The sequence below is a fragment of the Phodopus roborovskii genome, unplaced genomic scaffold (assembly GCF_943737965.1).
Source record: "Phodopus roborovskii unplaced genomic scaffold, PHOROB, whole genome shotgun sequence".
NCBI lineage: Eukaryota > Metazoa > Chordata > Mammalia > Rodentia > Cricetidae > Phodopus > Phodopus roborovskii.
This window is the reverse complement of record NW_026126480.1, coordinates 49,743,743-49,755,679: the sequence shown is the minus strand read 5'-3', so window position 1 is coordinate 49,755,679 and position 11,937 is coordinate 49,743,743. Positions and strand designations below refer to the sequence as shown.

Genomic DNA, 11,937 nt, shown 5'->3' with positions numbered 1-11,937 from the left:
TAGCAAGAGACCTTAGCGACCTGGTTGAATCTTCTTTAGTCTTCAACCCAGGGTCAGGCCAAGTTCAAGACCTCAGTGTTTAGGTATCAGAGACCACTGCTGAGAAGGAATGATAAACATCCCAGAGTAAGATGCTATTACATATTTCAGACCAGAAAAGCAGGTGTGTGCAATCAGAAGAGGGGACCACCTGGTAGAGTGAAGAGGGCACCAACCCCTCAGGTGTAGGGAGATGAGACTCTCCGCAGTGACAGCCCTGCCATCAGGGTGAGTGGTACCATGCTGTCTGCTGTTGGAGGGCTGGAGGCTCACAGAGCAGGTAGAGGAAGTTGGCAGAAACAGCTGGAAACAGGTGTGGTTCAGGGCTCAAGGAGAAAGAGAGCCAGGCAGATACTGGTTGAGGTGAGAAGACTTCACTGACCCAGAGCCACGAAGGTAAAGAACACAGGCATATTAGGCCACCAGGGAGAGAGGCAAACAAGTGGCCTTGGCCATGTGATGAGGCACCTGCTATCTGGCACCTCCAGGAAGTACAGCCTGTCCCCCTACCCTGTGTGGAGTATTCACAAAGCCACATTTGAGGACGCATGCACATGCAAACACTGCCCAGATATGAAAAGGCATGCACACACACACACACACACACACACACACACACACACACACACACACGAAAGCACACTGAGAGGTCAGAGGCCATGTTGACCTCCAGGTGACAGAGCAGTAGTGAGGATTTTTTTTACTCTAACCTTAGCAGTGGTGTGTCAAGGCCCTGGGCCTGCCACAGCAAGAACCATATCTTGGTCTCACAGCACGACAGCTCCCATGTACCTAGCCTCACCAGGCAGGATTCTTAAACATTATATGCATCCTGGAGGCCCTGGCTCTGGGCAGGGTGGGCAGACCCTGGCAGATGAGGGTTGTGCTGCCTCTTCAAGCGGTGCTTGATTAGAGCCCATGCTTTCCCCAACCCTGCTTCACTCCTAACCACAGCCGTAGCCTTGGCAGGATGGGGGAAAGGCCTACTCTCCTCTAGCACATTCTAGATGCCCTCCCTCTCATGCCTTTCTTGCCCCTGTCCATCATAGTGTGTCCAAACTACGTATGGAGGGTAAGAGCTTTCTGTGCCCACCTCTTCTGGGATCTAGATACCCTATGTCTCCACCTCTGATGCCTCTGCAGGACCAGGGATTGCATGGATGGGGGAACAGAGAGCCTAAAGTATGCTGTCTGCCAGAACTGGGTCTCCATCAGCCTCGTTCTCCTCATGTGCCCTCCCTGGAAGCCCTGCCAAGATCCCCAGGCTTTGGAAACAGCCTCAAGGGTCAAACAGGTCTACCTGATGTTCCAGTCCATCTTCTGCAGAGTAATCAGGCATGTGCTATGGCAAACAATGAGGTCAGCCTTGGGCCTGTGACTCCCAGCTAGGTAGGGCCTCAGGGTCCCTTTATCGGCAGTTACTGAGCTGGTATCTGAGTCACAGAAGTATTTAGGCCCGTGTCTGATCCTGGGGATTTGTGACTAGGGGCCTCCTCCCCTTGGCTTTGCTTGCTAGCCTCTGAGTGTCTGTAGACACCTGGTCAGCATCCCTGTACCTGTGGCTGAATTTGGGATTCTAGGTCATTCCAGACCCAAAGTATGTTTGTACACCCATGTGACCCTGCCTCCTTGTGAGCCTCAGCACAGTGCCAGGAACCACTTGGTGTGGGTCCCCACCTAAGAGCCAACCATGGAACTCTGAACTTTTCTTCTCTGTAGCCCCTATATCTGAGGGCTACCTTGACCACTAGATGAATGGCACATGGCGGGAATGGCAGCTGAGCATTAGCATTGCTCCCACTGCCCATGGAAACACACTACTTTGCAGGCTGCTGCAATGTCTGCATAGTCTGCCATTTCTTCCCCAGCTTTACCTACTAATAAATCACATCCTCACTCCCTTTCTTCCCATTCATATACCCACCCATCGTCTATCTATCCAATCACATATCTACTCACCCACCTATCAACCCAGCATCCATTCATATACCCATGCATTCACTCATTCATCCATCTACCTACACACACATTCACACGTCCATCTATACAGCTGCCCATTATACATCCACCACCCACCTGCCTATCCATCCATCTCTCCATTTAGCCATCCCCTGTTCATGATTCATCTCATTCACCTATCCATCACCCTTTCTCCCCATTTCCTTTCCATTTTCTCCCCTCCTTCCCTCCCTTCCTCCTCCCCTTCTTCCCTCTCTCCCTCCCTCTGTCCCCCTTGCTTCCTCCCTCCCTCGCTTCCTTCCTTCCTTCCTTCCTTCCTTCCTTCCTTCCTTCCTTCCTTCTTTTTCTCCTTCCCATGAGAAGTTGTTGAAGACATTAGGAGCCAAAGACCAGCCAGGGTAGTTTGGCTGAGGCAAGCCTGTTAGGAACATGGAATCTTCTGTACAGAGCCTTCTGGTCTGATGAATCAGCACCTTTGGAATTGACCTTGGCAATCTGCCACTTTGGGGGCAGAGCAAGCTGTGTGGGTCAGAGACCCTGGACCTGCTATTGAAATAGCTATCCACGGCGAGCCCCCTGCCTTGGCATGGGTATGTAAGTCTCCACAGGAAGTCTGAACATAATCTGACCCCCCATGCCATTTGGGTTTCTAGTCAGGGGGAATGGTGTGAGCCCTCTAAGCCCCCACCAAGGATTCACCCTAGAGGCCAGAAGCCCTTCTGTGACACCCCTCACATGCAGCCAAGAGTGACCTCAGATTCCTGTGTTCTAAGTTTCATGAAATAAAGTCCCCCTGGCGGTTACGCCTGCCATGAGGTACAGGTCCTGACAGCCACCATGTCTGCTCTTCTGCTCTTTAGTCTGGTCTCACTGTGTCACATTCACGTAAACTATTTCTGGAAACTTGAAGTCCAAGTGACAAGAGCTCAGGAAAGTCCCTGCCTCCCTGCCCTTCTCCTGCCTGTTGGGCCATCATTTCTTTGTATTCACTCACTTGTTTGGGTGTGTCTGAAGGATGCACATGCACATGTGGACATGCATGTATGAAGGCCAGAGGGTCTCGGGAATCACTTCCTCAGGCATCATCCACCCTTTTACTTTTGAGATAGGGTAGATATGGATGTATGTATGAGTGTATGTGTGTGCTGGTGGGTGTGTGTGGTGCATTTGTGCAGATGCATTTGTATAGGCAGGTATGTATACATGTGTTTGCACACACATGGGGTGCATATGTATATGGGCATGTGTGTCCAGATCCAAGGGGGAGTATGTATTTGTGGTACGTGTGTGTTCCAGTACTTATGTGTATGTGGGTACATGTGTGTGTGTGTGTGTGTGTGTGTGTGTGTACCTGCATTTGTGTATATGGGTTGGTATGTGCAGGCATGTATGTTCGCAAGTACCTATGTGTGTATGAGTGCATCTATGTGTAGAACATGTGTATATGCAAGTGCATGTGTGTATGCAGGGGCATGTTTAAGTACATGTCTATATGAAAGTATATTGTGTAGCCAGGTATACACAAATAAATAAATATACTTTTAAAATAAAAAGAAGAATCAAAGGGGAAAACAGCGGTTGTCTTCTGAGCCACAGCTCAGGAGCTACAGGACACAGGATTGCAGCCTGCTGACCAGAGCTGAGCTCCTGGCCACAGTCACCTGCAGAGGGCGAGGGTGGGCTGGAGGCTGCAGGCATTTGATGGAAGAATGTACATGACACCGACATTCTGCTACTAAGGAAAAGGGATACTGGGGTCCAGCGCCAATATCGGGTGAGAAGGCAGCTGTGACTGAATGAGCACACTCAGCAGCAGTTGGAGAAAGCCCCACGAGCACTGAAGAAGGTCATGCAGGGGAGGGTGGTGGTGCAGGGGTATCTGCCACACAGCAAAGACTCCTGAAAAACACAAGGAAAGGCAGGAAACTAAATCATAGAAGGGCAAGTGACCCAAGCAGGCACTTCACAGCACAGTGCACCCAAGTATTTGGCAGGGCTGGGGGGCATTTCTGGGGATGGAACCCAAGGACTCACGTGTGCTGGGAAGGCTCTCTAGCACTGAGGTACTCCCCAGGCCTCCTTTTGCTTTTTATGTTGAGACAGGGTCCCACCAAGCTGCCCAAGTTGGCCTTGAACTTGAGATTCCCCTGTATCAGCCTCCCATGTAGCTGGGATGAGAACTTCATCCATCAGGCCTGGCTGCTCACCAAAACTGTAAGGTGCTCATTTGAGAAAAGGGAAGTTCAGTTTACAGCAAGAATAAATAAGTAGCCGATCAGTAGCATCTCCAAAGACCATCTTGCCAGGTATGAGAAGGCCATGATCTGGTCAGAAGTGGCCTGGCTCCCCAGGCACGGGAAGGCTGCATCACTGTTAAGAGGCACATGTGGCCAGTTCATTAACTTAGGAGACACTTAGGAGACAGTGTGGAGGTGTGGAAATTATTCGTGTCTTTAAAGTGTTTGTGTGTATGTGTGTTTTGCAATAACTAATGCAAGTGTTATGAGCATTGTTCTGATATCTCAACATAATAAAAAAGAATGAATAAAAGCATTTTTGTTTCTTTTATGTTTTGTTTTCTGGTGGGAGGGGTTTTGTTTGTTTGTTTGTTGAGACAGGGTTCCTCTGTGTAACAGCCCTAGCTGTTCTGGAACTCCACACAAGGCTGTCCCCAAACTCACTGAGATCCTCCTGCCTTTGATTCCTGAGCACTGGAATTAAAGGCATGTGCCACCATACCTGGCTGTGCATGTTTATTTCTTAAATTCTTATTTTGACAGTCAGATTTTAAAAAAATATGGAATGCTTCATGAATTTGTGTCATCCTTGCACAGGCGCCATGCTAACCTTCTCTGTAGAGTTCCAATTTTAGTATATGTGCTATCAAATTGAGCATATTAAATTCTTAAGATGCTAAAGATGTTAGTTATTCCACCTGGGTTTGTGGAGCTGTGCACATGAATGAGCACATGGGGCAGTAGGAAGCCTAGGGTCAACCTAGTCAACTGTTAGGACATCACCATACCCATTAATTGCATTTGTGTGCATACGTACATGTATATGTGTGTATGTATGCGTGGTATATATGTATGTGAGTGCATGACCGCATGTGTGTGTGGTGTATATATGTGGTAGGAGTACACAAGCATGAGTTTGTTTGGGTGTAGTGTTTATATGTCTGTGAGTACATATGCGAGCATGAACTATTGTGTGCAAGAATACATGTGTGTGTTATGCATGTGTGTGCACATAATTTTGCTTGTGTATTCATGTGTAGGTGTGTGTTTCAACATCAGCCTTCTTGTCACTCCTGACATTATGAAGTGCCAAGTATGGTCCTTTATTCATGTCTACTATGTTTTACAGGAAGCTATTAGCTTATTCCCTTAGAGTCAAGCCCTTGTGGGTTCCCACAAACCCAGGGTGAGGCCTTAGTTCCACATCCTGCCCAGCTCTTAGAATTGCCTGTTTCCTAACTGTCAGTCATTCTGAGTGGCAGGAGGTGAGAACTTGTGGTTTATATTTTAATTTCCACAATTCCCAGTGTGTTGAGTGTCTGCTGCAGTTGGTTGTGAAATATCCCTCACATGCTCAATTGTTTGAACATTGGTCCCCAGTGGTGGTGTTGTCTGAGAGGCTAGGAAATTTCTGGGAGGTGAGACTTGATTCGAAGCTGATTGTTGGGGTAGGGAGCTGTTGTGTGACTTTTCCAGGGGAGTTATGAACAAATGTCTATTCATCCCAAGTACATCACAGGCAACAAACCAAAAGTCTATCCAGCTTAGTGAGCCAGTGATATTGGGGTGCACAACATGTAGGCGATTCCATAGAAGAGTCTCCTCTTTAGCCATCATTATTGTTCATATAATCTTAGGAGGAGCCTTTCAAGTCTTGTTTCATGGCCTTCCAGGATCTTGTAACTTCCCTTTACATCTTTGATCTTAAGCAGACTCTCAAGGAGCTATTGCTTCAGTTAAGAAGTAGCTGTGCAAATGGAGCCTTGAGGGTTAGAGCCAGCCTAAGATCTCTGGCAGCTTTGCTTTGCTTCCTGGTCGGCTAGATGTGAACAAGCTGCACACCCCACTGTCATCACTGCTTCCCCCACAATGATAGTCTGAGTCACCCCAGTCTTTTAGCCAAGGTAACCTGGCCTTGTTGATGTTGCTCATTCTTTAGTATTTGGTCACAGCAACAAGAAAAGTGACTGCTACTGTCTGTGCCTGTAGTGTGTGTGCTGCTACTGTGTCTCTGCCTGTAGTGTGTGTGTGTGTGTGTGTGTGTGTGCTGCTACTGTGTCTCTGCCTGTAGTGTGTGTGTGTGTGTGTGTGTGTGTGTGTGCTGCTACTGTGTCTCTGCCTGTAGTGTGTGTGTCCCTGGTAAATTTGCTTAAATATAATGCCTGACATTTTGAGTTCTTTGCTTCCTTCTTAAATTTCAAGAGCCCACGACCTATTCTTGTCACAAATCCATCTTTGGATAAGTGAATTGCAAGTGTTACCTCTAAGCCATTGGATTGTCTGTTACTATTTCTTTTCTTTTTGTTTTTTCATTAAAAGCAATTTTTCATTTTAAGTTTTTTGTATTTATTTATTTTGTAGAGGCTTGACCTTCTTCTATGGCACACATGTGGAAGTCGGAGGACAACTTACAGGAGTCAGTTTTCTTCTTGCATGGTGTGGTCCTGGGGAGTGAACTCAGATCGTCAGTGGTCAGCATCTTTTCCTGCTGAGTCATCTTGCTGGTGCAAAAGGGATGTTTTATGATGGTGCACAATAGCCTAATGTGGATTGTCTTTGGAAAGATAATGCAAAAACAAACAGGAGGATAATAAAAACAAATATATTACATTTTAGAAGAAAATAGTTGCTTGCTCAAGACTTTGTTTTAAAAGGGGAAATTTAGAGGTGTGTCAAGCATTTTAAACCAAAACAAATTTTTGTTATTCTTTTAACATGTTGAAAGAAGAATAACACATTCCCTGGGTGAATCAGTGTCATTAAGTTAGCCACCTGGGCCACAGAAGCACTCTGAGAAACACTGATCTAAGCCCCTCCCCAACAGCTCTTCTTTAACACACTTTACTGTTGTACACTTTAATTATTCTCCCCTCCTTCCTCCTTCTCCTCCTCCTTGTCTTTCTCTTCTTCCTCCTCTTCCCATCCTCCTCTTCACTGGGTCTGGCCTGACTTGGTCCTGAAAACCTGACTAGAACAGCAAAGAAATGAAGAAAGGACAGTCTCTCTCTCTCTCTCTCTCACACACACACACACACACACACACACACACACACACACACACACACACACACACACGGGGAGAGAGAGAGAGAGAGAGAGAGAGAGAGAGAGAGAAGCTGGAATCAGGTGGACTATGGTCACTCAGAGGGAGCAGCCCCAGCCTTGGCAGGTTTCTTTTACAAATCAGGAGAGGAGGAATTAGCTAGTGTCTAATTAGAGGTCTCTCTAGGGGAGCTGTCTCGGGTTACAGTCATCTGGGAGGAGGAAGCCACAGTTGCTCAGGTTTTTTTTGTTGTTGTTGTTGTTTGTTTGTTTGTTTTTTGCATACAGTTGTGAACAGATTTTTCGTTGGTCCATTAGCTCACAAAAATCCACACAGAGACTTATTAATTATGAAAGCTTGGCCTTAGCTTAAATTTGTTTCCAACTAGCTCTTATAACTTAAATTAATCCATATTTTTAAATCTTCTTTCTTCCACACTCTCTTATCTCTATTTCCCCCATCCTGCTTTCTCTGTTGTCTGTCTGGCAGGCAATGCCACCTTTCTTTGTCCCAGAGCTCTCTCTGACCAGAAGTCCCTGCTACACCTCCTGCCTAGCTATTGACCAGTTAACTTTTTATTAAACCAACCACAGTGTCACATTGTCACACAATATAAAGGAATATTCCACAGCTACACTGGTCAACCCTTTGAAGACATTGGTAGCTGGACCAGAGAAAGGCTTTACCAGTTCTCAGCCTGGCTGGTATCGGAAAGGCTTTGCTATGCCTCTGAGCCTCACTCAGCTGGAGGAAGGCATGGGTTTGAGGCCTTGAGGTTCTGGTCTATCATGCACAGGAGTTCATCCACTCTTTGTATCCATTCAAGGCTTTATCAGCCCCATGTCACTACTTCCACCCTCATTCCCCTCCCTCTCTTCCCTTCCACTTCCTCCTCTTCTTTTTTCTCTTTCTTTAGGGCTGGGGGTGAGAAACTGGGTCTCATACATGCCAGGCAAGTGCTCTCTGTTGAGCTGCACACTCACACATTTCTCTCTCTCTTGTCAGTCAGTGCCTTTGGAAGGACACAAACATTTTCAAAGTCAACAAAGTCAGACACTTGCATTCTCATCTGCCACTTGTGTTTTCAATGCCCCGAGATCTCTGCTTATTACAATTAAGAGATTGCCTTGAGTGACAGAGGAAACTGGACTTTAAAAGCGTATTTGTGAAACTGTGTGGAATCTGCTATGGATGTTCTATTACATTTGATTGACCCTCACTGATGGCACAGGGTGTCGAGTGCCACATCTGCCCAGTAAATACATTCTACTTGAAAAGCAGGTGGCAGGACCCCACTAATGTCCTTCTGAAACATCTTGACTCCTTTAGATTCCACACAGTTTGGAATCCTACTGGCTTATATTAAGTAAAGCTCTAGAGGAATTCAAAGATGGCTAGTATGGACAGTTCTGAGTCTCCTGACTGCTGGGCACAAAGGCCAGGCTCTCAGTTCATTAAGTGTCTCTGTTCTTTTCATTGACTCGTCCTCTTCCTAGATCATTCCTTACCTTTCCCATGAGCAGCAGGCATCCCTGGACACCAGAGCATTGTTGCTCAGAACCATGATGCTGAGTCTCATGCCCCACTGAAAAGGAGTACTGGAGAGAGGCGCTGTGTGACCAGGGGGATTACATCCCCCAGCAAGCCCAGACTTAGGGAACTCCAGTCTCATAAGGGAGCAGCCCTCTCTCACTGTTCCCAAAACTGGAGGAGGACTGTGTCTACTCTCCTGCAAAGTCTACCTTCTGCCCCCTCCCCCTCCCTCTTTGCATTTACAAAATATTTATTTTTGTTTCTGTGTTTTATACGTCTCTATGTGTTGTGGGGTGTTGATGGGAGATGTTATTCTGTATATGTTTCTCATAGTGATTAATGAGTAAAACACTGTTGCCCAATAGGAAAGGAGATATGAGGGACTAAGAGACAAGGAGGAAAGAGGAAGTAGTAAGGGGAGTCAAGATGGAAAGTCTGGAGAGAACAGAACCGCCATTCCTCCCCTCTCACTACAGGGTGTCCACCAGAGAAGACTGCTCAGACATGAATTTAAGCCAATAGAAAGTCTTTATGAGCTGGCAACTACACTGGGTGTTCAAGAGAAAGACCCTGGACCTTTCTCAGGGTGAGCTATTAAACACAAAAAACAATATCCTGGGTTGGTATACTTCAGTTAACAAGAACAGTTAGCCAGAAGCAGAACTACAGAGCCAAAGATCAAGGTTAGTACATTTAGACATTTTCCCAGCACTATGAACTTTGATAGATTAAGTCTTTGTTTTAGTTTTGGCAGATGGTATATAGAGTCAGTTATGCTAAGCTCTGGAGGCCTACTACATACATGTGTGCCTCATGCTTGCAAGTGTGGACAGAGAAGAAAAGGGCATCAAGCCTCCTGGAGCTAGAGTTGTTGATAGTTGTGAGCTGCCTGATATGGGTGCTGGGAACTGCACTCGGGTCTTCTGGAAGAGCAGAAAGTGCTCTTAACCACGGAGCCATCTCTTCAGTCTCCCTTTTAATTTTCGTTCTATTTATTATTTGTTCTGCATGTGGGAGTGGAACAATGGGGGTGTGGAGGTCAGAGAACAAATTGTAGAAACTGGTTCTTTCTTTTACTACATTGGTCTTGGGGATCGAACTAAGGGTATCAGACTTGGCTGCAGACCCCTTTACCTCCTGAGTCATCCCATCTATCCTGAGTACTTCCTCCCTGAGCCTGGTTGCTCTACAAACATCATGAGAGAAGGCATGTGGGTGATGCATTCCACTGCTTCCTCTGCTGGTCCCAGGGGGACCCAGATGAACTGGAGAGAAGCCTGGTTTTGTGGAGCCTGATCTCCCCACCACCCCCCCCCAGAGAGAGAGAGAGAGAGAGAGACAGAAAGAGAGAGAGAGAGCAGTTGGAAATCCTCAATTTAGGAACTGAGTTGGAAATAGAGTGTAAGTCGGGAAGGAGAAAAAAGAAATTACATTTGGAGGCTTAAAAGATAAGAGTTAACAAAGCTCATCCTGCATCTTCTGGACTGTTGGAGATAAGAGCGATGTGTCATTCAGAACAGAATTTCATCTTACACTTTTCAGAATCAGCCAGAAGGTCAGAGCAATTGTTCCATACCTGCTGCTGCTCAAGTGCCTCTGGCTTAAATGGCTAGTATGCCAGAGCAGAGCCAGGGACAGGGCAGGCAGACCTATGCTGCCTGGTCTGTTATGGTGTTAAATTGTGTCTTCCTTCCTTCCTTTCTTTCTTCCTTCCTTCCTTCCTTCCTTCCTTCCTTCCTTCCTTCCTTTCTTCCTTCCTTCCTTCCTTTGTTTTGTTGAGGCAGGGGCTTATGTAGCCCATAGGAACCAGAACTTTCTATGTAGCTGAGGATGATTTTGAACTCCTGACCCTCCTTCCTCCACCTCCTGAATACTCAATATTACAGGCATGCACCACCAAGCCCAGCCATTTTTCTTTTGGGGACACAAGGTGGGTTTGAGGGACAGGGTCCTCATGTATCCCAGGGTAACCTTGAATTATTATCCTTTATTTATCATTGTTGTATGTGTGTGCTTTTGAATGTGTATGTGGAGATTAGGACAAATCTGTGGAGTCAGTGTTCTCTGTCCACTTTCATGTGGGTTCTGGGGACAGAACTCAGGATGCTGGGCACAGCGAGTCCTTTTATCCACTGCTATCTTACTGTTCCCTGGCCTTGAATTTTTTATCTTCCTGCCTTTATATCTTAGTGCTAGGTTTACTGGAATGTTCAACTGTGTCTTGCTTGCTGGTTTCTAATATCCACAGGATTCAGATCACATAGTCTAGGAGGCACAGAGCTCTTGAGTGTCTGCTGTATTCACATACCTTTGCCTGCTTTGGTGTCAGGCTGGTGAGGGTTTCACAGCTGAGCAACACATTTCTAACTGGGAGAGAGTCTGAACAACCAGTACTTCCGAGAAGGGTTGTGGAAGCTTCCAGAGAAAACATTAGGGCTTGGGGATTTCATATTTAGAACTTTAAAAAAAATGGTTTCTCTTGTTATTTTTAGTTTTGTGTATGTATGTGTAGGTCTGTGTGTGGGTTATTTGCATGAGTGTGCAAGGTCCCAGAGAGACCAGAAGGGGGCGCTGGAACCCCCAGGAGCTAAAATGGCAGGTATTGTGAGCCACCTGATGTGGCTAGGACTCAAGTTTGATCCTCTGCAAGAGCAATGTAACCTAATTACAGCAGAATCATCTCCTCAACCTCTTTAGTAGCCTTTTGATTACAAATTCCCCTTCTTTAACACTCACAGGGGCATCTAGACTAGCTGCTCAGATTTGGACTGTAGTCTCTCCTCTTAAGCAAAGGTCCTCTGGGGTCCTGGGTATGTCACAATGTTGGGCCAACTCCTCTGTCTCTGTGGGCAGGGTTCAGACTCCATGCACTCTTTGATGTCAAGGGTTAGGGGTATCTGCTAAGCTGGATGTGTTGATACAGGCCTATAACCCCAGCCCTTGGAAAGCCAAGGAAGGAGGATCTGGATTTTTGAGTACACTCTGTGTTCCAGTAACAAAGAGAGGCCCTCGATCAATTGAGGGAGGGAATGTGGAGAGAGACAGCTAGAATTGAGGGACATTTGAGGGATGGTATAAAAACCTAGCGCAGTGGGGAAATCCCTAAAATACACGAGGAAATCCTAA

At 46.5% G+C, this 11,937-nt stretch overlaps 1 non-coding gene across 1 annotated transcript; it reads right to left on the bottom strand.

Moving 5' to 3' along the window:
- Positions 1-4,789: 4,789 nt before the first annotated feature.
- LOC127228989 (U6 spliceosomal RNA) lies at positions 4,790-4,894 on the bottom strand. The gene has a single exon (XR_007835082.1). It is a non-coding gene; the product is annotated as a U6 spliceosomal RNA (small nuclear RNA).
- Positions 4,895-11,937: the final 7,043 nt, after the last annotated feature.